The sequence below is a fragment of the Pseudopipra pipra genome, chromosome 8, assembly GCF_036250125.1.
Source record: "Pseudopipra pipra isolate bDixPip1 chromosome 8, bDixPip1.hap1, whole genome shotgun sequence".
NCBI classification, from domain to species: Eukaryota; Metazoa; Chordata; class Aves; order Passeriformes; family Pipridae; genus Pseudopipra; species Pseudopipra pipra.
In genome coordinates, this window is record NC_087556.1 from 15,991,613 (window position 1) to 16,017,896 (window position 26,284).

Here is a 26,284-nt window from a genome sequence, read left to right on the forward strand (position 1 = left end):
TCAAAAGAAAAGAGGAAAAGTGTGTCCTGAGGAATAGTAGGTGCTTTTTTTTCTAAACTAATCTTTATCTAACCAGGAAAAAGCAAAAGAGAAACTTTTGCTCTTGCAGGTTTGTGAGGAGGGCAGGGAGCTGGTTGCACTTGGCTATATGTACAGGCAGAGCAAGTGTGGTTCTTATTTGTTTACTAATTGGCTGTACAGATATTAAAGATTATTAGAAACTCAAAGGTCAGTGTTTGTGCTGAATCAGCTGGAAAGCTACAGGAGAGAGAGTTGCATATCTGGGACACAACCGATATGAAGGAGCTGCCTTTAGAGTCTGTCCAACAGGTACAGTAAAATTAGCTTTTTACCCTTGACACTGTTCTAGTCTGTGCCTTTCCTTGGGGTTTCAGTGACTGTGGGATGCTCTCCCTGGCAAGCTGCTCTATGTGTGTGTGTACACACAGAGAAGATTGCTGAGCTTCAGTTAGCTTTACACAGTACCTCCATCTGTGTGATCGCTAGCCAGGTAGAGGGGTGGAGGAGGGTGTGACTCCATCCTTCAGTGGTTTGTTTTTGTTTCACAGTATATGTAATGGTCCTGACTCTTGTAAAGGCTTTGGCAATAGACTACACAGCCTTTGTCACACCATTGAAGTTTTAGGGAACTGATCTAGCTGTGACCAAGACAAAAGACGGTAACATCTTATAGCTTGCTTTGTTGGCTGTTTCAAAGACAATGATACTAATGAACAGGTGTGAGAAATCCCATTAGGATTGTGCTGGTGTTTCCAGTTCTCTCAGCTCATACTGCATTTGCTTATTCTGTGAACTTTCTTTTTCTTTGTGGTTCTTAATCCAGGTTCCTTGTTTGTTGGTTGGGTTTTTTTTCCCCTGCACTTGTCATTTCTCATCTTGCCCCACTCTTTCTCAGTCTTGCACAATTGAGCTTACTGCAGTGCAACCCTGCGTCATCCTCTAGTCAGTGCCAACAAGGCTGTTGTCATGGCCTCAATCTGTCCTCATGCCATGTTTAGTGTAATGTAATCATTACCTTGGTTGTGGAGAGGGAATCTGCTCCTGTTAAGTAAATGTTTACCAACACTGCTGAAGGCTAACATTAGGGAAGAGAGAGAGAGAAACATTGTTTAAAATCGTGTCTCTTTTTTATTTTAAAACAGAACCTTGTTCCTGAGTGAAGCGGCTGATGACTGTTTTTCCTTCACCAGACTGTGATCAGAGGTAAGTGCAGAATCTTTTGCATTTTTATGGGCTGACTACCCAGGTTTGGTAAGAGGAAGAGCTTAAGTCCTTTTGAGCGGTCTCATGTCAAAATAAGAGGCAAGGAATTAGGGAGGAGGAGGAGGAGGAGGCTAGACTTTTATGCTGCAGTGTGAAGTTGCACTCCTCCTTCCTCTCTTTAGAAAGATTTGCGGAGGAAGCAATTTGGAGTGTCTTGTCTTCAGTTGCACAGCTGTCAGCGTGAAGTGGCAGATGAGTTAATTTGGATCAGAAAGGAATTTCTGATGCTGTTCTGGAATGTGATAGGACCGAGTGGTTGCTTAGTGCTAAATACTACTTTATTTAAAGGGACTTATTACTTCCATACCTTGTGGGCAAATTTTGGGGCAATGTTGTTCAGTATCCATTAACTCTGCCTTTGAAAAGGAATGGGAAGGATGTGGGCTAAAAAGCTTTTAAAGTTTCAGATTTTGCATTTCACAGAATCTCTGAACCGTGCATAACAGCTGTAAGATCCCTTTGGGAATGACTATATTTACGTTGCTCCCAGCATACTGGAAGTGCATTCATGACTTATACCCACAGGAAATATCATAAATTTAATTAAAAATTAAAAATAGAAATATTGGATTGGTCTAAATTCTGTGCTGAAGAAAAGGAGTCCTGCTTTTTTTTTGCCCTCAGTTCTGTCTGGATGAATAGTGAATTTATTTAGTGCATATGTTTGAATACTGCACTCTAATGTAAAAAAAAAAGCAATGTTCTGTCAAGATGCAGAGATTCAGGCCCCTGTGACATTTATGATTTTAGAGTGCCACTATGCTTGCAAAAATGCCAGTCCTATCTTAGGAGTGGAAGTTCCCACAGTCAGTGCAGTAGAAGAGGGTTGATGTGGTCCAGTGTAAGGTTCCTAGGTTCTTTGCTTGGAAAGAACAGAGATGATTTGGTTTTGTGTGTGTGCTGAAAAAATCTGTTTGAAATACTTTCTCATGTCTTAGGAGTGTTCACAGGTCTATGGATTTCTCAGATTGCTTTATATTAGCAGACCGTATGGCTTCAACTGTACAGAAAATCAGAGGGCAGAAAAGGGAGGATGGAAGGGCTCATGACTTCTGCAAGTACACTGGGTTTGTGAAAAGGAGATTGCAGGAACTCGTACTTAGTGTTGAGTTCAGTGTACAGGAGCTGAGGTGGTGAGGAAAGGTGGACATGATGAAATGAGGACTTTGGGCCCTACACATGCTACAACTCTAAACTCCTCTGTTTGTCAACCAGAAGCTGAACTTTAACCCTATTTTTCCTGCAAAGACTTTGATAATCTTTCCCAAATGAAAGATTTCTCCCAGGGCTGATCTGCACACAGCTCCCACTTTCTTTTAGCAGCCCCTTCCCAGCCCCACTCACACTGCAGCTCCATGCTTTCTCTCAGTCCTAATCCTGAGTTTTCTAGAGTCACACAGACAGGAGGTCCTTAGGCATTGGATGGATAAAAGGATTTTGGAGGGTATGAAAAAAGATGTGTAGTTGGTTTGCCCCCATAGCTCATTTCAGTGTTATCCGAATAATAAATCTCGTCTTCTGTAAACTCTTTTATCAGTTTTGCAGGTGAGATTTGCAGAGACTAGTAAAGGAGCAAAAATACCTTGAAATGCTTGATACAGGTTTTTGTGCTTGTGAAGAGTAAAGTAGTGGTAGAAAAATCTAGGGCTACTTCTGCAAACTCCAGTATAAACAGAATAAACAAAAATTTGTGATGGAGTAGAATAAGCGTAATGACCACATTAGCATTCTGTTCAGCTTGAACACTGGTGTAACTCCAGAGACATTTGGTGTAATTTTCACATGTGAAATTGATAAATATTTATAATAAGTAAAAGAGTGAAAATATTAATGGAATGCTTCATATATTCTGTTCATGGCTAGAAGAGCAAAGGGAGAACAATGTTTGATTTCAGGTACAGGCACAGTAAATTGCTACTGTACCTTTGATTTCACTGACACAAAGGCTAGGAAATGGGGAAAGACAGCAAAACCTTGAAATTATAGCAGATGGAAAGGGGACCATGCAATTAGAATATATAGCCAGGTAGTCTATGCAGAACCCATTTCTTTACATGAAAGTAGAGTTATTGGAAACTTTGTTATTGTTACTAATTTAAAAGTGGAATTTCAGGCTTTCCTTGTGCTAACACATGATTAGTTCATCCTTATAAATACTTATTAATTTCTTAATAATGTTTTAGTGTTTCCTGCCTATGCCAGCAATGTCCCACAATTATGTTACAGAAAAAGTAAGAGAGTGAGCCACAAAATGCTTGCAGCTTACTTTTCAAGAAACCTTCATTTTCCTAAAAGCCATTATTTTCCTGTGAGATATCTCAACTCTGTTTAGTTGTAGCAGAGGTAGAGCGACAAATAAGTCCTTTCCTCTTTCATTGTATTTTATCCTTTCCTGGTTCCTAACTATCTGTTTTGTCAGTTGGTTCCAATAAGGATTTGTCTGTCGGGTATTTCTTTGCAATCACCAGTTCTTCATCTCCATGTCTGGAGCAGGTTACAGGAACTGGTTCCTCTGAAACTTGTGGAATTGACCTTATCATATCAGTGAGGTCCTGTCATTGAAACATCTCCAGAAGTATGCTAGTGTGTCTTCATGGCATCATGCCACATTTATGCAACAGAGATGAATTTTACTGCTTGGACAGGATTTGGTCTTAAACATTTTAATTAGTTTATTGGATTGAAGTTCAGAAGAACTGGCCCATTAGCGGTGGATTTTTGCCAGTTACTATTTACATCATTTTTAAGGATTAGTTGTTGCTGAACATGGGCCCGTTGAGTATTAAAGATGAGTACAAAAATGAAATAGCTGTCTGAAATTGTAGGCACTACTAAGTGTAAAGACAATGTAAGTGTAGCCATCTGCATAGCAACACCTACTAACCTCATTATCCTTTCCTCCATATAAGCTTACTTCGTCCCCAGGTGGGCTTTGGAGATCTTCTGTAGGATGAGAAATGTGAGCGCAGCTGAACAGAGACAAAAACTTAATTACAAAGCAGAAGGGCATGACTTGGGGTGCTTTGGCAGGAGCATGTTCCTCTTCTGAATATATCATCTGTTTGTCAGTTGAATGGTTTAACTCTGACCCTTTTCTGACCCTTCTCACCATGCATTTTAAATGAGTACAGTAGTATGGTTGAGGAGTGCTGTGTTCAATACATCAAGAGCTTTTCCCCTACCTTAATGTGAAAGACCAACAGTAACATTATTATTAGGTTTTCTCTTATAAATTCAAACACATGTTCTTCCTTTCTTTCACCTTCTTCCGTAAAGTGATTCATATGCTTGTATATGACAAGACTCTATTAGTCTCTCAGATTGTGTTTACTGTATCTGGCATTAAAGCTGTTGATCCAAGGCCCTCACCAAACTGTCAGGGTTTGTCTGAAGGCCATACTTAAAGGCTTCAGAAATCAAGTTAGGTTGTGATTATGGACAACTTGGAGGGCTTCCCAGAAAAGACCTGTACAATTGACAGTTACAAGAGATGAATATTGTTTCCACTGATTTTTAAATCTGTTCCTGCACCAGCCTCTTGTCAGGGCACAGCAAGGGCTGGGAGCTGAGGCGGGTCGGGAGGCAAGGGGTGACCCCATGCAGCAGCGCCATCGCTGATGGGGCAGTGTTCCATAGGATTTGAGCATGGCAGGTGGAGCTGGATGCTAGTAACAGGATCTGTTGACAGTTCCAAGCAAGATGGAGCAGTGAGGCTCCATCCAGGAGTTTAAAAGACAGGACTGGAGACAAAGCAGCAGCATGGTCCAAAGTCCACCCAGGAGACAGCGCCAAAGACAGAACTAGGTACAAGCTGTAGCATATATATGAGGGGTCTTTCCAGAAGACAAACTACCTACAGCCTAAGTCAATTCTGGAGATGAAGCCAGAGGCAGGGCTACAGACAGATATACTTGCAGCAAAGTTCAAGCAAAGAGCAGGGGGCCAGGCCCAGGCTAAAATCAGGATACAGTGGGGCTGCATAGAGGTCCCACTTGAGACCAGTCCGTGCCTTCAAGGGCTGATGGTGCCCTCAGGGTCCTGACACTCTCTAGTTCCTTAATGGGACAGATCAAAGGTTGCTTACTTCCTGTTCTGTCATATCAGATAAGGTTTAATGATGTAACTGGTACCAAAACCAAAGCCCCTTTGTTAAGTTTAAGAGGAAGAAAAGGGTTTTCTCTCACATGCTTATTCTGGCCTCAGAAGTAGTTGTCTCCCTCAGATAGGCACTTCATTCTAAATGGGCTAGATAGTGGTTCACTTGTCTCCTGATGTAAGAGAGAGAAGTATGTTTTTAGGAATACTACCATTTACTGGGGGTTATTTTGCTTTGTTTCCACTCTTAATCCCAACATCAACTACATCTAGACCTTCTTAAGGACTACTGTTGTTTTCTATTTCAATGCCAGGCAAGCCAGCTAGAAATTTACCAAAATGGGTGCAAATAAAATGAGTTTATTGGAGCTGAACAGGTTGTACCTACAAAAGTCTGCAGGGTCGGTCTCCTTTCTCAGCCCAATCCCTGCCTCAATTCTGGCAGTGTTCACATGGCTTGTTATGGCAATAAGCTGTTGTTGGGTTTAATTGTAATATTCCTTGTGCTGTGGAGGGGATCTCTGTTAACCTTAGTTAAAGGGGAAAGTGAGGGACAGGAAGCTGTTCCTCTGTTAACAAACAAATATTGACTGGGTTAAGTGCATCTGTAAATCTTCTCCTAGCTCAAGAACATGACAAATTTTACCTCCTCCCTTGGTGATCCCCAGGAAATCTGCTTTGTGTCCAAGTATCTTTTTGAAAAGGACTGAGGTAATGTAGACTCAATATTAATATTTGAGTGAGGAAGGATGGCAGAACTCAAAAAAGGCCCAATTTTTTTCCAGGTATTTAGTGCAGTATTTAAGTACCTCAATAGTAATCTATCTTTGCTGGTATTTTCTCAGTGAAATTTACACACAAACATGTTTGGTCTTCGCTGGCTTCAGAGAGAGTTTCAAGATTTATGGGACTGGCTGCAGCATAACCTGTGTGCTGTCTTTACCTGTAAAAGTGCGTGTGTGTGAGACTGACAAACTGGGCGAGTGATTCTTGTGTGACACATTACTGTAAACTGTGCTAGATTTGTTATGTGTTCTGTCTGGAGGTGGTAGCACTATTTGCTGTTGTGCCATAGTGACTTACAAATAAGGCTTGATCAAGAAAATTTTTCAAAGAATGTAAACTAAACAAGCACATGTCTTGCTATGTCTTGGTAGCCAGAACTATTTAGTCCTTGTCTGTTTTTCAAGTGCAATCAGTGTAAAAAGCATCATAAACCTGAGGTATTTTGAAAAACATGTCCTTTGAACATGGTGGGGCATGAAAAATGTGTTTTGTCCAGAGCTATCATGAAGATCCAAGTTAACACATTGTAGTATAGGTCAATAAATGAGAGATATCAGAGAGGATTATCAATGTTGGTGTATGAAGTCAGAATTTCAATATAGTTCTGTTGTCAGATTTGCTCGGACAGTGGGATTTTGTTCTTGTTTTGCTTAATGTTTCAAGATAAGGTTATTTGCAAACTAAGGCCACTTAGTTGAAACATACTTACCTTGATATCATATACCCTTTTAAGCTACTGATGCAAAGCGCAGCAAGAGGTTTGGGTCTAAACATCATCCTGTAAATTATGCCATTACACAATATGACCCTGGTGAGGAGGAAATACTGCAAATATTTTTGTAACAATCACCATTTTTCTTAAGGTGTAGAGACTCTAAGAGGTACCTCTCTTTCTCTGAATAGTTGCTTCTGATTTTCAGATGAATTTTTCAGATTATGGGTATTAGAAGTAGAGGAAAGATACTGGCTGAAGTACTGCAGCAGGCACATGATTTCAGCCAGTCACAGAAGAGAGACTTTTATCTGAATCATAACTAGGCATTTTGAGTTTGTTTTCGTTTTTCTGGGCCATACCAAAACAAAAATTACTTTTAAAATCTGTTTTAATTCACAGATCTACAAAAATTGCCTAATAGAGATATTGACACGTTTACAATGAACTAAAACTTCTGAGGATTGGATTGATTTTCTTGGTAACTGTTCCTTAGACCGCTCAGAAGTAGTCTGCTGATCCTGGTGGAGATCCTCTGCTCTGGCATTGTATAATTGTGCAGTTGTGCCTCTGCTGTCGCTATGATGATTAAAATACGTTGAGTAGTGAATGTAACAATCATGCAATGGTGTCAGGAAAGCCTTGTTATATATCACAAACAGCAAAGGGCATTGAAAGACCTATGTGGTTATCCCAATCTTTATGACTGGGAAGCAGAGACTATCCTTACAGACTGTTTCTTAACTGGTAGCACACCTGTCATTTCCCCTTTTATTTCCAGGGCTCTTTGGAGATAATCACCACAAACTGATACTGAGCAGAACTACAGTGTTGTGTCATGCCAGGGTAGTTAGGGGTGAACTGTTAAGAAAAATACCACTGAAGTCTCACCATAACTACCTGCTAGCATGAGGACATAGTTCATGCACTTTCCCCTAAGTAATCAGTTGAGCTCATTTTTTCCTCTGCTTGCCATTGATCTGGGGGACACTGTGAAATAGTTGTGGGAGTTGGGGGAAGTGGAAAAGGGCAGGAGGTTTGGGTAGGGAGGATGGAGGAGAGGAAATCTAGCCTTTGAGAGAGATAATGAAGTTGTGACTGTAGGCAGTGAGCAAAAGTTAATTGTCTTCCTGTACATGGAGCAGCAGTAATTCTTCTTTCTAACATATTCTAAGTGAATAGATTTGAAAAGATTACTAGCAAGTGTCTAATAAACCTGAATCTATATAAAACACTGGAGATGGGAGAAATATGTGTTAAGAGTATGGTAAAAACTCATCATGAAAACCCTGACTATTCTAAAAATTGGTTCTTTGTTGTGTGGAGTCAGGATTTTCTGTCGTTTTTCTGATTAGTGGAGTATTGAGATTTCCAGCATCTGCTGTGTGCATACTGCAGCTTGAATGGGAAGGATTTGTTTATTGGCATAGACAGGAGCTGGAAGCTAAAAAATTTAATGGTTTTAGGTTATGATTTTATGAAAATTTTTGTCAGCATCATCCATCTGCAGTATACAAAGAGACTTGCAAACTTGCAGTGCTGTATTGTAGCATGACATGTATGTGATAAAATGTTCTTAAATGAGGCAAAATAAAGAATTGTCTCCTCTTGTTAGATGTGGAAACCCCATTTTTCAAAGGTACTCAACATCCATTTAACTTCTGTTGATTGATTAGGACAGCAGCATTACTTTCATGTGTGTAATCCTTATCCCTCAGCACCTTGTCTTTTATTCACCGCTTAGCAATAAATATCTTTATGTCTTTGTGCTTTTCTTTCTGAAAGGCTTGAGTGCTTTTCTCAGTTTTCATATTAAATACATGAATAAATAATTTGCTTTGTTTTTGTAATGTAATGTTATTGTAATATATCTTCTAGGATTAAACAACACTGAGCAAATCATTGTACCATTATAGGACAGAAAGAATACAAAATAGTATTCTGAATTAGTTTTATTGTTAATTCAACAGGAAAATCATCTACTCTTAATAAACATTTTAAAACATTTTCTACCTTAGCTTCCAGGGCTTTTTCCTGTCTTGTTGAAGCAATGAGACAGTAGGAAGTATCTTTGAGCCAGAACTTAGTGCACCTACCTGGTCAGTTTAACTGTGAAAAGCTGGACATTCTGCTTTTTGTTAAGTCATAGTAGGTTAAATCATAGTAGGTAACCCCTGGTAGGCCTGGTATTTGACCATTGTTTCTGATTTTAGTTTTTGCCTTGTTACCGTAAGGACAAAATTTTAAGAAGGTGCTTTGTTCACTTTATAACAGAGATAGCACTTGATGAATCACTGAGGTTCAGGCCTCCTTCAGAGTGCTCTCTAATACCCTGTAACGTTCTATTGCATTAAGCTTTTCCTGTCTTATTACAGAAGTGTTTGCTGTGCATTGTCAGCTCCTGTTAAAATAACTCCTCTAGAGATGTGTGCTAGTGTGTCATCCTGTCTGAAAAACCTCTATTCCCAAACCCTGACTGGGAAAGGATACAACTTCGAGCATACCTAGGGCGTTGCATCTTCAAAGAATAGAGTATGCTGCTGTGGTCAGAAGCATCTCCTTTCCTGCCTGCCTCTCTACTGCTCTTGGACACTGTTTTCTACGTTTAAAGTAGAGAGCCCCTCTTGTGCCAGGCTTTCAGGGATATAAAGGAGTTTAGCTCCCGCCACCACCGTTGTGACCAAATTTGCTTACACAGAGACGGAACAAAATCTGAGATGTATTTGGTTTTTTAACGTGTTAATTTTTTATTAGTGGCGCACAAGAAGGTGATTTTTCTTTGTCCTTCTGCAGATTTATTCCAGTTCTCCGGATTTCTATAATAGTGTCTGAATATATGTAGCTGGTTTGCTGTTGAGTTGGTTTGCTCCCCGCACTGCCCCAAATGAGATAAGTTCCCTCAGTGAAGCTGCAAGCCACATTAGGGCAAGAGAAGCAATTTACTGCTGCTGAATACATTTTCTGAGTGTAGTTTCCCTCATCTTGTCTGTTTGTCAGTCTAGAGGCATCCATAAACCTGTAACAGCTTTAGAAGATGAACTCTGGCAGCAAGCTGTCAGGGTGCCAGGCACTGCTGTCTGTGGGCTCCCTTTTTCTCCTCTCTCCCTTTGCCTGCCCGCTTGCTTTCCCTCTGCCTGCCAGCCTCTCTCTTCTCTGTCTCGCTCTCCCTCCTCTTTCCCCCTCCCTCCCCGCCTCCCTCTACCTTACTGATGTGGATTTAGGTGCTGCTGTTCTCGGTGGTGGTACCTTTTTGGTTTCCTTCTTGATCCTCTTGCCGCTGGAACAAAAGGAGAACTGGCTGCCTGTGGTGCAGCACCTGCCTCTGCAGCCTGAGTAGTGAAGGGGAGGAAAGTGGGGCGCTCTGCATCCTCGCCTGCCTGCGCCAGCAGTGAGCTTCTTCAGTCACTTCGCTAGAAATGCCTTTGAACTGCTGCCAGATCCCATTGTCTGCCGTGCAAATGGAGCTCAACGCCCTACCGTGATTAGATGCACAGTGTGTAAAAGGAGGAAGGAATGGAGCTGTATCCCCCCGCCCTGACGGAGCATCTCAAATCTGCAGTGTGCCATGATAAGCTGAGCACTGGACCATGCTTCTCTACCTTCCTCTGCACATCGTCTTCCTTACTTACCTCTCATTGTTTCTGAGATTTCAGGGAGTGACATGGAAGCTTTTCAGAGACGAGCTGCAAGGCAAGATAGTTTCTGGGGAGAAGAGAGCCATGCTTTTGAACTGTTCATGTGGGACTGTGCTTTGCCCACTACCCACCTGTAGCTGCAGTATGATATAGCAGCTAGTCGTTAATGGTGCTTATGCTTAGCACTGATGTGCTTTTTTTTTTAGCATGAATTTATTTACATTTTTCCATTTTGCTTAAAATCACAGCGTCCTTAGGTTCACAAAATGATCTGAGAGATTTTGGCAACACTGAGTAAAGGGAAGGCAGCCACTGCTACTAATAATGTTTCATCCATCTACCAACTGTGCGGCCCAGCTGCCCTTCTCCGGAAAGGCCAGCTCACTCTATATATGCTTTCTGTGAAGAGCAGCTCTCAGGCTTTCTTGCTTTCCCTTTGGCTCCATGTATTTCCTCAGGTTGCTGACTGTCTGACCCCTTTTGAGAGAGTAACTTCACTTAAGGATTTTGCTTTTAAAGGTAGGAATTTGAATTTTTGTGCCTATCTTTGCTATTCCTTATCTTAAGTGTTACCTAGGTTGTCGTAAAAAAAATTGTTTTCTTTTGTGTCTTGCTATTTGACTGCTTGTTAACCAATCATTAACTGCAAGAACAATGCTTTGATAGGAGGACAGAGGAGCTGCTATTCAGTGATTTTGTTAGCCAGTGCACAAAGTGGAGTTGGCAGGGTTTGCGTCTCCTACTGATATGCCTGCTATGTTCCTTACTCATTAAGCTCTTTGTAAGAGCTTACTCCTCTGCCTCCCTGCTACCACTCTCCCTTTCCCTCCTCACAGAATGTCTCTTCATCTAACCTCGCTGCTGGGTTAAATTCGTGTTCTGAATGTGCTGGAGGAGGATGAAATCTAGCCTGTGGTGAGCTGGTGGCTCATGAATGCACTTGAGTAGTACAGGGAAGGTGGTTGAAGCTGCATGCCTTTGCCTAGGCTGCTGCTCGAGCTCCACTAAAATAGATACTCTCTTTGAACCCTTCATAGTCACTTAATGTCTTGGGTACCTGGCAAGAAGATGAACAGGTATCAGCAATATTGGTAATTGATGAAATCATTGTAAAGATCAGAGCCATTACAGAGAACATTTTAAAAGTCAGATGATGTCTTAATACATTTCCTGAGGACTAATGCAACCACATTTACTAGTGGTTTGTCCTATAGCAATCTGAATACTCTTTTGCATCTCAAGAGCAAAGCTAGTTGTGCTAAGTTAATATTTAGCAAGATGAAAGCTTAGAAATGGAATTTTTTATAGATGTTCTTTTTCCTTTCACAACAAACTAGTAAAAGATGACCCTTTGGTTAACAATGTGTTTGATTTCCTTTTTTTTTTTTTAGTTTCTTGGGAGTATGATTCACTTGGAACATTGGGGATTTTCTGGTCATTAAGAAATTTCTTGACCCTTGAACTGAGATGTAGCTGCCATTCTCCTGGTCAAGCCATGTTAAACAGAATTTGGATGTTTGAAAGTGTTCTTTAGTTAATCAGTCAAGTTCACGGATGCTTCTACAATTTGGCCAAACACTGCAGATGTAGGAAGCAAGAGCTTGGTCTGGAGCACAGACCAGAAACTTGCAGGGCCTCTTCTCTTAAAGGTCTTTGGTTTTTTGTCTTAAAGTAATGAATGTAATCAAATGGTTAGCCTGCTTTGTAAGTAACTGTGTAGATGTAGCTCCTACTGTCTAAAACTTGCCCTCTAAAATGTGACTATGTGAAAGAGGAGACACACTTTTCAATTCCCTTCTCTGCCTTTCCTCTTCAGTCCCCAAATTCGGCTGATAAAGGATGAGGAAAGGGGTGATGTTTAAGTGATGTTATATGTTTCAGGGTAGCTAAAATTGCAGGGAATTTTTTCCATATCGTTTTAGGATTTGCCCTTTCTATAGACCATTCAGTTTAAGAATCCAAAAACATAAAGAAAAGGTATATTTCGATAGGATTGTTTAACCAAAAGAGAGGTAAAGAAACCTGTTGAAGGTTGACCTGTTGCTAACTCCAGAAATCTTGGGTCTTACTTCACTGCTGAAATTGTCAGACAGCCTCCTATGTGGCTTTTCTGCTTTGATGATTTGAAAGAAATTACTGAAAAAATACAAATCTTTCTGTAGAAATGTTCTCCATTGTTTTAAACAATCCAAAGTGATGTATTAAGTCTGTTCACCTTAGATGAAATATAACAAAAAGTTGTTAACCCCATTGCTGTCCTTCATCGTGAAAGAACCATGTTAAGCACAGTAAAATGTTAGAGTATGTCAGAGGCATTTTGTGAGTGGAGCAGCCATTTGCCTGAGGCCACAATTAAGGTCCAGTTGCAGGAGCTCCTGTTCAGCCTGGTGTTATCACTTCAGTGTAGATAGATGCGTGTCTGTTGTCGTACCTCATTTCGCACACCTGGGCCCTGCTGAACTTCTGGCAGGATAAAGTGCCACCTGTAGTGCAGAGCTGGACTGGAGCAGGTAGTTGAGTAGTTACCAAGCTGTGTGGTGCCTGTTTTCTGATGCTTCATGATGGAGTCACCTAGTGCAGTAAAAGCACTTAGGTGTGTTTGAAAGCTGGGAACTTTGTTTTATTCTCCACAACACTTGAAAGAAGGTGATGGATTCAATAAGCTTGTTTCAAAAGAGGCAATTGATAGTGCTCATTTGTAAAAAATGTTGCTGGGTTGCTGGAAAATAGGAGAGGGAAGATTTGAAGAAGGAAAGTCTGCAGACTAAGCCTGCTTATACACATTATGATGAGCCCAGGCATGAAGTGAAAGGAAGACTCATAGCTCTTCATTATCTAATACTCCCTTAGGGCAATAGTAAACTCACTTTAGAGCCAGCAAGCCAGGCCTGGGGGCTTGCAGAGTGAGAGCACACATTGTTCTTAGAAAAAGGCTGGTACTGGAATATTTTAGTGCAAATTTAAAGCCCTCTTTAATGCAAAATATTCCTCAAAGGAATTTGGTTTTGTTGCTAACTATTTCAAAAGCTGCTTTCAGTCTAGCATGATGCCTTCATCCAAACAAAAGGTTGTGAAGTTAGGTATCATAGGAGAGTAGCATAATGTTGCTTTTTCATACCCCCTTATATGAGCTGAGGTGTTATGTAGAGACCCACCCTCCTTTTTGGAAATGAAAAAGACCAAATGGAGAAGTTTACCCCTCTCTGCTTTAGTGTGTTGTAACTTTTCAGCCTTTCTGTGGTGCTTAGTGACCACTCAATATTGCATGCTTCATTTCAGAATACATAGATCATTTTTATACTGAAAGTTCAAATGCATAATATATTCGTGTAGAAGTCCAAGGGTTTTCCTGGGGTGGGGAACATGTGGGAGGGAACATAACACAAACCTCCAGTGTTTCCCACTGATAGATGTACAGTTGTACTGCTTTGTACTTCTATAAGGAGTGGGGACAGAAGTTACAGTGCTGCTTCTGAGGTGATAGGATTCATGGTGTTGATTTGGCCTGCAGATGTTGAATCAGTTGGTTGATACTTCTCTGTTTAGGATCATGGCGAAAAGTGGAACTCTCTCTAAAAAAAGTAGAGTACTCAAATATCTCCTCTTTATTTGTATTCCTAGAATTTTCAGAGTCCAAGGTGATTCTTCATATGAGCAATTTGACCTAAAATAAACTCACTATCTTCCCCCTTTCCAATAAATTAAATGCCATTGCCAGTAGTTTAACCTCAGAGGTGGCCCTTGTTGAATCAATGTGGTTCCCCTGTTTTGACACAAACAGCAGCAGTGAACGAAAAGAAATGTATGAGAGCCTGGCAAATGCAGTGGAGGGGAAGATAATTTTCACCCCTTCCATGGAGCAACCTCTATGTTGTCAGCAAAGCAAGCTGAGTTACAATCCTTCTGCTAATTGAGAACCGATAGAGAATTTTTCACCTTCTGTCTGTGTAAGATCTCATTCTCTGGAGTGTTTGCAGTAGAGCAGCAAGTGGTGGCAGTCCCACTCTTATCACTGTTTTGAAGTTTGTGTTTTACGCGGGTAACATCAGGATGCAAGTTCATTCTGATACATTCACAAAGTGCCTTTGAGGCATTGGTGCTCAGCATCTCTGTGTAATGTGATTCTCATTTTACAGATGAAGTTTGGGAAATGTGTAACTGCATCAAGGTAGAAGTGGAGTAAAGGACTGAAGTCAGCCTTACTCTCAGATTCCCTAGCTCTTAGGATGATGTCTAGCTCCCTCCCAGAGGGTATGTGAAGAACTCTCACTGTCTCAAAGATGATACTTGAACTTATTTCCGATGCTTGTGGACAAGTCTACAAAGAGGAAGTTTAATATTTTAATATCCCACCCTCTCTCATCTCCCATGATAATGCTGCTTGTCCTTCTGCTCCTTCTAACTCTGCAAGAAGAGAAGGAAGCCAAAAAGGGCACTGAAATTTCCCACTGTTCCTCGAGTTGGTGTCTTGAACAACAGAGACCTTTTCTGTAGCTCATCTGTGGATCTTCCTCTCTGAATGCTTTGGGAAATTGGTGTTTGGGTGAGAGGACGAAATTGTGTTTTACATGTGCAAGAATGAGTTAGTAAACAGTCACCCTGTGTTAACTCTGGAGGAGCTGAGTGAGGGTAGCATGTGACTTGATAACCCCACACGTGCCCCTTGGTGCCGCTTGGGTAGAGTCATCTGGCACTGCTGCCAAGGGACAGCCCCACGAGTACAGGAACACCAGGGCTTGAAATAAATGCCATGTCAGTGGGTTTCCTGAAGTTGGAATGACCAATGCATTTGTCAAACTGTCAGCCCCGTGAGGCTGAGGAAGAGAAGGATGTTCATGTCTGCTCTCTTGGGTGGGGCGATACTGGTGAATTTGCACATTTGCCCTCTCAGCTGAGAGGGAAGTCAGGCAGCAAAGCTGGTGCCTGGTGAGCACAGAGGAGTCTGGGCTACATCCAGCAGCAGGCAGCTGCCTCACGATGCTGCCTGTTTGTGTCAACTAAATTGGTTGGAAAAATACAGGCAGGCAAAGGGGAATATGGGCAAAAATAAGCATAAAACCACTGGGGCAGGATTCTTGCTATATGTACCAAGATGTCAGCAGGTCCTTTGAATGTGCTTTCTGTTAACACTTGCAATCACAGATGTTCTGCAAGTCACTTAGCGCTTCACGGGAGTGGGGACAAAGTCAAAGCGTTTCAAATTACTGTAGAAACACTATCCCAGATTCATAATGAAGACTGAATTTCACAGTTCGAGCAGAGGCTTCATTTCTTTGTTGTGTAAGAAAACAGAGCACGTCTTCCCAAAAACTGTAATCTTTATATTCCAGCTACCAAATTAATTATGTGAGAATTAACTAGACCAAATAATTAGAGTTAAAATTAATTTGTGTATTTAACTTCTAAAATTAACATCTAAAAATTTAAAGTATGTTTATCATGATGTATTTTTTAGTAATATAATTACAGCTCTTCCAAGTTGCTGTCTATGTAAAAATTATTTAATTCTTGTGTTTTGTCTCCAGTGATGAAGGTAAGAAACTTCAGAGTTTGGATACCCAGACTGCCTTTGCTCTCTCTTTTACAGCACTGTTGAGTAGGAAAAGAAGGAAACAATCTTGTCTGGAAATATAGTGTTAATGTAATCTGGGGCCACCAGAAAGTGTTAATTATTTAGTTACAGGGTTACTGCGAAGTCGAGTTGGATTTACTTGAATGCTCTAAATGTGGTTGTTTCTCTCCCATCACATCCGTGCACAAGATTTTAGTGTTAAGTGATCTGAAAACTATAAAGTATCTATTACCTCAGTGAGATCAATTAGCACATTTGAACTTGAGATTTCAACATTACTGATGAAAACTCAGCATTTATAATGTTTCTCATGAGTATTCTTTCATGTAGGTAATCTACACTGTCAGCTAGCTAACACCGCTTTTGTCTCTGTATGGGAAATTCACAATTCACAATTCAATTTCACAATTGAAAGGGCAAAAAGCACTGTAAGAATGTAGTTGAGGCAACTTTCCTGCCTAATGCAGCTCTTGCCTTCTATTGCTCCGGAAAGTTTCACTCTGGACAAAGGGAAAGGATAAATACAGTGAGTACTGCAAGCATGTTAGATTTTCACAACCAAACCAGCAGTGGCTTTAGTCAGAATATGGGTGAAATAATGTTGTGGTGTGTCTGGAATATTGCATGACATGGTGAATTTCAGGCTTCCAGACTGTATGATCCCTTCTTCATCAGCATTAAATATATAAGCCATAAGCATGATGGTCTGTTTCTGCTGGAACTTGTCTTTAAAGTTGAGTTGTTAAGCCTTTTAGAACATGTTTTTTAAACATAGGCAAGCTAGACCTGATGTCTTAGGAATATTCAGTCTTTAGGCACTATGTTTCTGCCTCCTTAAGCAGTGTGAGCTGTCATTTTGTCTTACTCCCCTCTGACTCCCTGTGCACTCCTCCATTTATCTCTTCCTCCTACTCCCAGCTTCGCATTTTGTTTCATGCTGCCTCCTATTCCTGGAACAGTCTCCCAGTCTCTGCTGCCAAATCCTCCCTCCCTTTCTCTGCTCTTGGGAACCCATTTCTTCCAGCAATCATTCCCAAGTTGTTTACTTGACTAATTGTCTCTCCTTTGTATTCTTTCTTTCCTGTATCTATTGTTCTGGATCATGTTTTATATGGCAAGATACAGGAATCTTCTCTTTCCCACTGAACATCTCTCCATACAGGCTGATGCACATTTCTACCTGGAGAAAATTTTACTTTTCTGGCAATTCTGTTCTTTCCATTCCAACTGAGTTAAGGCAATCAAATCATTGATTTAAAAAAAAATTGATTGGAATTTTCTGTTTGCAATTCACTTACTTGAACTAAGTTTAAGATTTATTAAGAGAGCAAAAGAATCCTTGAAAACATTAATGTTTTAGACTGTTTCAAAATAAATAGTATTCTGAATGCTTCTGTTTTAAGTCCCGCTTCTGATAATATCTGACCTCATATCTCACTGCCACACGTAGAACAGAAATAGTTTCATAATTGTTTTATCCTATAAATACTTATAAAAGCTTGCAAAATGGCATGCAAGACATAACTCCACTAATTTTGACTTGAAGGTTAAGCATAGGTTTTTCCATTATCAGAAACTAAAAGTGAAATTAATACTAAATTTCTGCATGGAAAAAAAATCCAATTTCTTACTTCGAACATAAATAGTTTCCATGTCAATAATAAAAAATTAATCCAATTTTCAGTAATTAATTGCATTTCATTGGTCATTTTACTACTATCTGTAAATTTTGGGAAAAGTCTTCAAGATAGATGGTTAGTATTCAAAATCCACTATTGGGCACCTTTCAGTTTTTTCTTCAGCTGCAGTCCCTAATGAAGATCTCCATTTTGCTCAGAATTGTTGAGCTTTCCTGACAAAACTTCAGTTTTGTCAGAGGGTAGATTTGATTGCAAATGTGGCAGCTTTTGTTCCTGAGTTGTCCTGGCTGCTGTTGATTAGGATGTTAATGAGGTCCTGGACTTTGCGTGAAGGAGTATTTTAAAGATGCAGTGCTTCATAGCATAAAAAAATTCTACTCAGTCAGGTTGACAAGGCAGAACATACTTGTAACATAATTCAGGTCATGGCCTGAGCTCAAGTACAGCTTGATGGTCAGGGCATTCAAAGGCTGTTGGTGTATGCAGTGCCCTGACAGTCTTTCCTTACAGAGTCCCCCCACTGAGATCTGTTTCTGCTATAATGCTTGTGAAAAAGAAGATGATGACTTTTCATTGCACAGATGACCATGAAGGCTTGGATAGGGCAGTAGAGTGCTTTGGTTTTGTTCCTATCTTGCAAAACCCAGGCCTCCAAATGGTTGTCTCACCCAGCTTGTGTAATCTCCATAGGCCTCAGGTCATGCCTTTTCCACCCATTCTACTCATCTTCCCATTGCTTGTTTTTACTCTTTTTGCCTGGCCAGATTTATAGCTTGCTTATAATATCACTTCTGCCCCTTTTTTTCTGAAGTGAGTTTGCACTGTGTTAATAGCTAAGCCAGCAAAAATGTGAACATTTTGTTTTCTGAATCCAGGAGACTTATTTCTTTCAATCACACCAAGGTAAGAGGGAACTGGATTTTAGATGCTGCAAAGTCTGGGAGATATGCCGTTAGCTTTACACTGAGTGGAGGTCTTGTGAACTAAACACCTTGGTTAGAGGCAGGTAGGAGGGAGTTGCTGTACACAGCTGGGGAACATGTTCATTTACAAGCACAGCAAATAGTGATGCTGAATCTTGGTGCAAATACAGAGAACAGATGAGTGCAAGAGCTTTCCTGAGGTTTTAAGCTTTGGCAGAGCATACTTACAGCTTTCTTCTGGTCTCAGTTGGACAAACTTTTAGTGTAACAGTATTAAATCTGTTCCCTACTGTCATATGTTCCTAAATAAAATTGATTGGAAAAGAAGATTATCTCCTATGTGTTAAGTGACAGGAGGAAGCAATTGAAATATTAGCTCTTGCTGATATGAAGAATTAGCTCTTGCTAATTAATGTGAAATTTTCTAGGCATAGCTCATAGGAAGAATGGTTAGGCTGCTTTCATAACAATCACAGAGAAAATTTCATAATATACATTCTATATTAAGACACTTCAACTCTGACTGACACTGAGTTGTTTTGGTGTTGCCACAGTTTGACTGTATTTCTCCACTTGAATAAGCTACTTAGGAGAAATCATCAGAAAAGACATTTTGTTTTCTGCAGAAGAATCATTGATCTGAATTGTGATAAGCAGGAATCATGAGAGAATGGAAGTTAGATTCTTGTCCATATCTAATGTGGAAGGAACTTCATCTATTTCCTGTTCCCACAGTTCAGTTGAAGATGTTCTGCCATGATAGGGCATACACATCGATTGCTGATATAAGGAAGAGGCTGAAGATGGTGTATTCCCACCATCTGGGGTGACTGAGATATTCGCTTCCCACCTGGGAAGGACTGTAGAACAACTTGGACTGCCCTTGTGTGGCAGGCTGTAACCCGCACTGTCTGTGATTCTCTGTCCCACAGCTCCAAGTGCCTGGGTGCAGAGAGGAGCTCATGTCTCACATTATCATCTGGTTTGGGAAAAAGGGTTAGGGTCAGAATGTACATAGACCTGTGTATCAGGAGAGGCACAAAACAGAAGGAGAAGTAAGGCCACAATGAAATCGTGCTGTTGTTGTGGTGGCCAGATACCTAGATTTTAAAGGTTCAGTACCACAAGAAACACAGGAGTGGATGTGCCGCTGCTGTTTGTGGCAATGAATTTGCCATATACATTATGGAAAAAGTCCTGTCAGAGATGGGCTGGTGAAGAAAACAGCTCAAACCCTATGGAAACAGAAGTTTTTGCTGTAGTTTAAACATGTCTCAACATGTTTGTGTATTTTCTGCAGTGTCACTGTCTCCCTCTCCCAGACACCCCCTGTGAAGCTATTGTCTCCCACACAAGGTGTCCTGAGGTGTCCCATTGGTCCTTGGTTAACCCCTTCCTATTGGCTGTTGACCCCTTACCTGATGGTTTCTTTTGTGTGACCCTGAACTTGTGATTGGTCCCCTTTGACCCTCCTAAAAGCCTTATAAACCCCAACCCCACAATAAACTTTCTCTTTCGTCCATCCCTCCCAGGTGGTCTGTGTGTGCTCCTTGCGGGGTCACCGGGCCACGTGCTGGGGCGGGGGGAAGAGCATTCAGCGGGGGGAAGAGCATTCACCTCGCAGGTAATGGGGCAAGCAGCTTAAGGCCTGGAGCCATAGCTGTTATCTCGGAGGAAAGTGCCTTCTTTCTCTCCTGAGCACTTGTGTTATACAGACCTGTGCACCCCCAGAGCTGTGACATCCCCTCAGCTGGTGGAAAGCTCTGACTTGTATGAGCACTTCCACTGCTGCAATACTTGTCATCTTTCCTTTTCATTTCACCAAAGGTGTGCAGCTGAAATACTTATTATTTTTACTAAGCTTCTCACCGACTGCTGAAGGCTGAAATTTTATTTCTTTTTTTTAGCAATTCTTCAGGTTTCTTGTTTGCACATCTGCTCTTTAAGCAGATTGAAAAACAAGACAGCAGACTTTTCCCTTCCCAAATTTGTCCTATACTGAGACAGTGAAACTTGTAGGGGCTTGTGGTGCTGACATTCAACTTGAGGGAATACCTCAGTGTAAAAGTTTGAAATTCCTTTGCTTCTGAAAATGAGTCAGGTCAGTTGTAATGACCCTGAGCAGTGAGTGTAGTATGATGGGGAGAAGGCAGGGAGCTGAAAACCAGATTTCCTGGAAGCTCTTATGAGGAGGACCTTTTTGTTTTTGGGGGGAAGGATTGGTTTATGTTGCTAACAGGTAGTGCTGGGCCATGCCTCTGTCATTGGCACGGAAAGGACTAAACCTGTTGCTTATTTTTTTTGTAATATAAAACAATAAGAGAACAAAGATCTGTTGGAAACAGAAGGGATATATTATGGATCCCAACACTAAGAACCTTGCAGGAGTCATGGGATCCCTGTGCACTGCCCCACAAAGCTGGCCTGGCAGCCTGAGCCGGCTTCTCCTGGGTGTCTGCCTTCATGATGTCTTCAGACTTCATTGCACTGGCACAAGGGTAAATTCAAGACTGCAGCTGGGTTCCCACTAGGCTGGGATGAGGGAAGTTCATGCAGATCTGTTTAGCATGGACTGCAGTTTGTTGCTCTTGCAGAAGGTGTGAAGTTACGTACCTGTCTGGGGGTGATAATAAAAAAATTAAAATAATTACTACTTTGTCTCACAGGTCTTCTCTTATGTCAGACTGACACATTTCAAAGCTGCTGGCCAGCTGGCAGCTGTCCAGCTTGCCACAGGTCTGTACTGAGAGGCCTATCCCTGCGTGGGGACTTGCCGAAGCAGAGCACAGCGCTGGCTGGAGCCTGCAGCCCTGTCTGTTGGAGCAACATGGGCACTATTAGTGTTTCTTGCCTCTTTGATCTGAATTTTGTATTCCTTGGACAGTCTTCAGGATTTGACTATCAGTGGATGCTAGCAAAGACACAACCAGAGCCCCAAAATGAGCTTGGTTGGCAATTACATTGCAATGTGACTGTAATTTCCACAGTATTTTTTCTACCCAATATGTGGAATACAACCAGCATTCATTCTTCTGAGCTTCTACACATTCTTTTGCTGTGTGGCTCTCTGTGCTCTGCTGAGATTATACTTGCCAGGTTTCCTGTCTTTGTGAGAGAGGGGACCTGTACCTGGAGGCCTGGCATACAGGTACCACCACAGACAAGGAGGGGCTGTGCTGTGTTAGAATCAAGCAGACTAATGAGGAATTTTGTGTCATGATGACACCATTAAAGTGGAATGGGTTGGAAAATCAATCAGATTCCCTCTCTGATTACTGTGTAACTCAATTACTACAGTCCCCCTGGGGCCCAAGGCAACAACCATCTCACAGGAAGTGCGGAAAAAAAGCCTCTGAAATAGAGCCGTTGTGGATAAAGGGAAGATCCTGCTGCTGTGCATTCCAGAAGGAAGGGTTATATTAATAAAAAAGGCTGGGGAAATGCACTGGTGACATTGGGGTTTAGGGTGGCAAGACCTTCTGTAGTGCAACTAGGAAGGAATTTGTATGACAGTTCTTGATAAAGGTGTCAAATGATACCAATTATCTTCCATGTACCTTGGCATGAACGTACCAGAAGCCCCAAATACTTATATTCTGGTCACTGGTTTTGAATAAGTGCTGGTCTTGAGCATTTGTACTGATGTCCCACAATCATTTCCAAGAGCTGGAAATATCTGTAGATCAGTCATTAAAACCACACAGTTCTGATTGTTATCTTGCTTTCATATCACATCAGTTGCCATGTGGCTTAGCAGCTGATAATTCACAAAACAGTTTATGTTTCACATTAACAATGTGTATCACTAGGAAACAGAACATCTAAGTTTTATACAGCCTTTGTCTTAATGCTGGTGATCTGTGAGATAGCTGACCTTACAGCTGACGCTCTCTGATCTAGAGATGCTTTTCTGGCAGGCCAGGTGCCTGCTGAGCCTGTGTCCTTGGACCAGTGAACACTTCATCCTTGCTGTGCGTTCTGACTGCCACCTCACACAGTTCACACTCGGGCAGTCCTGGCAGGAGTTCGGAATGGACCTTAATTTATCTAGAAACCTGGTGGTTTTATTGTGGAGTTAGATTCCAAGGAGTTTGATATCGAAAGAGGACACAGGTATTTTCCTTTAAGAAAGAATAATTTTCACTATGGGTTTGTTTGTTGTTTTTTTTTTTTTAATTTTACTTTATTTCTCCAGTACAGGTATTTCTGGGCTTTTTGGGTATGGGTGGTTCCTGACAGCTCTCTTGCCTTTTAATATAAAATTTGTTCGGTGTATTTGTTTGTTGCTTTTTTCTTTTTCCTTTCATTTGAACCTAAACCAGCTGATGCAGTCCCCAAAGAGCGAAATGCATCCCGTGCCAGCTGGCATACCCTCTGGCTGTGAAGCCTTGTTAAAGAGATCGGAGCTGACAGATTCTTGAGCAGCAATCTGATACAGGCCTTTTTTTTTAATTTGTTTTTTTGAGCTCACCCATGTAACAAATGGGTGCTTGTTTGGGAGCTTCACTAGAGGCTTGAATGGAATCATTGTTATCAAAACACTGCTGTGATTCAGAAGTGCCCAGCAAAGGGGGTTCCTCTCCCTTGTGCTCGTCAGCTGGGCACTGCAGGTGTGGCAGGCTAGCTTAAACCCTGGTTTCATCCTTATTCTGCAGAATAATCCAGTTGTCCTGTGATTTTCATCTTTAAACTGATAACTGGGAAACTGAAGCTACAGTTCTTTACAAAACAGAGACTCAGTTCAACACTAAAAATGAAGTTGGAGAGATGAGTGAGTGTAACCAGGGCAGAGAAATGTTTTCCAGATTGATATTTTGGGGATAAAGCATTGTGAAAGTAGTACCTTGCCAGGCTTTTGCATAGATCAACATGTTCTCAATTTTCTTACTGTTACTGTGGTGTTTAGATTTCAAATTTTACCCCAGAAATTCTTGGAAATTCATGCAAGTAATACATAAGCTCCTGAGCTTTTAGTCCCTCTTTACATTATTTTCTCTTGAAAAAACATCTTGTCCAGTACATGTTAAGACAGTGAATCTTTGAATCCAGAATAGTTTAATGTTTCTGTTTTATTCCATAGGATTAAAAAGCAAAGGGAACAGAGCTATTTGAGAAGACACTGACTTGGAATTCTTGGTTTTCTCAGTCAAAATCGATTATATAGGAATCTGAGTGAAGTGTCTAGCATGAATTTGTTGCACAGGAGTAGAATGAAGACCACTTCTCATACATGGAGCATTGTGATATGCATGGAGCTATGTATTACTGTGTCTTATAAGGATTTCACCTCATAAAAAGATACAGCATTTGGTTTAGATTTCTGTTTAACCTCTCTCTGCCGTGATGAATTCTGCCTCAGCTGGCTTCTGCCTCTCTGTGACTTTGGAGCTAAAGTGCCAAGCAAGAAGGTGGTAACGTTGGGGATCCTTGCAGCATCAGTGGGATGGGAAAGGCTCATTGTCGAGGAGGAAAGTTTATTTTCCTGGCTGCTTTTGAAATGTGGGACAAGGCACGTGGTTCTGGGTGTTATGCTCGTATTGTACTGAATATTATGCTGGTATGGTACTGGCATCCCAGGTGTGTCACTGGGACTGAACTTAACTTGAGCTGGAATTACAAGCCATATCCCATGCTCAGTCCAGAGAGTCATACATTCAAAATCAGTTGTCACTTCAGTAACAAGAAAAAGAAAAAACTATATGAGTTCTGTTTTTTCCATCTCTTCTCATGGTAATTTCTCACCTTCTCCCCCCTGTCCTTTTTCCAATAAGAAGTTAACAGCATGTAGAGACAAAACTGAGAGTTAATCAATTGTCTGTGATGAAGAAAACATATCTCATTGTCACTGGATTTCCAAAGCCAGCTCTGTCATTACATAGGGCCATTTGGGAATGGAGACTTAATCCATGTGGAGTCTTGGGAACAGAGATTGTTTCATCAAAAATCTTGATTCATCTGCTGCCTTGCAGTGCGACCTTCAGTGCATTTTGCTGTGTCTGTTTCTCCAATGGAAAATTATTTGGTAATATTCTTTACAGTGACAGTTTACAGCTATTCTGAAGACCTCATCAGGGATAAGGTTTCATTGTGCACTACACAAGCCAATCCCTGCTCTGCTGAGCTTATAGCAGAGAAGTTATTTGAGATAATACTTAATGATCATTATAAGGCTTGTGTAAAGAGCACTCTGACTCTTTTCCATCTGCTGTCATAAAGTTAGCAATATTATATCTCTTCATATAAAATCTGCTTGTGTTTTTTGTCTCTGCTTCAAGCTGCACCAACAGTTTGGAAAACAGCCTGGTGGGAGTCTTTAGAGTGGGACTTTTGGCCTCATCTATGAACTGATATTTTCCCTGACTCAGAAGGATTTTTTTCTGTCTAGTAATACACATTTCAAAATAAACAACTGTCTTTTTTTCCTGGTGGAGCAAAATAAGCATCTGTCTCACAAGTAGTTTCTTTTCTGATGAGGCTAGTTGTTAAAGAACCCTGACTTTACTATATAAAAACCTTATGTCTATCTTAAACTCATAGACAAACTAGTCTTCTGATGTTCTTTGTTTTATCAGAGTGATAGTAACTGAAAGGCTCAAAAATTGGATGAATGGAGAAAGGATGAAGACATGTTTTGGTAATATTTTTTGTTATTGTTGTTCTTGTGCCTCCTGGTGTAAGCTGTGTGAGTTGAGCAGGTAGTTAGAAGGTCTGTATATGGTGATGAACATGCCTGCAGGAGTGTGGGGGGGTGAATAACAAAGGATTTGAGAGAAAAAAGGTTTTTAGCTTTTATAGAGAGCTCATCTTGAGCATGACTGACTTGGTGAGCAACATCTGGCTGGCATTGAGGGTGTTCTTGCATTGTGCTGGGAGAGGCAGCAGGTGCTCCCCAAAAATCTCCTTGTATGCCAAGAAAGGCACACTTGGTGTTGCTGTAAGTCTCACTACTGGTAAGGGAGAAAAGACTCCACAGTGATTTTTATTTTATTTGTAAACCAAGGAGCAGTTTAGTTACTTTCCCTGGTGTTTATGTTTTAGATGACTTGGTGTTTGTTGGCTTTGTTGAACATTTTTCCTGAAAAAATAACAACATATGGTGAAATAGTCTGCTGCCATAAACACAAAGCAGGAGGTGAGAGAGCTTCTTAACAAGTAGCTTTCATGTGTTTGAGACCAACCCAAATTTGCATCGTGCTGTTGGTGATTTAAAACTGACTTCATTCTCTTCGGTGGCATATGAGAGAATGTGATGAAGGTTTCAGAGATGTTTCATCTCCAACTGCCACTGAATCAATTGGCAACGTTTGGGTGTACAGTACATGGTCAGCCTGTGCCCCCTGCCCTCTGTGATGCCTGAGGGATGATGCCTCTCCACAGCCATATTGAGAGGTCTGGAAGAATGTGAGTTCCCAGTTCAAACGGGGCAGCCTCATGGTGAGGGCTGGAAACCATGGAAATGGGGAGCTGTGGGGCAAGAGGTGGTGGGAATGTGAGGCATCCTGCTGGGTTCAGGACAGCTGTATCCTCAGGGCCTAGGGAGTCACTGGCAAGGACTTGGACACATCATCGTTAGTATGAGAATGGGACAAGACAGAGAATGTGAGGGCTCTCTCCTCCTCTTGTAAATTTTGAATAAA

At 41.2% G+C, this 26,284-nt stretch overlaps 1 protein-coding gene across 6 annotated transcripts in view; it reads left to right on the top strand.

The window, feature by feature from the left end:
- The window catches only part of NDST2 (N-deacetylase and N-sulfotransferase 2), a 130,199-nt gene that overhangs the window by 79,432 nt on the left and 24,483 nt on the right, over positions 1-26,284 (top strand). For 4 of the 6 annotated variants that reach the window (XM_064663770.1, XM_064663773.1, XM_064663771.1 and 1 more), the window contains exon 2: positions 1,164-1,224. The gene's annotated coding sequence lies outside the window, so the exon portion shown is untranslated. Of the gene's footprint in view, positions 1-257; positions 331-1,163; positions 1,225-10,137; positions 11,032-26,284 lie in introns of those variants that run through there. The other 2 variants (XM_064663772.1, XM_064663775.1) reach the window with 2 other exon arrangements.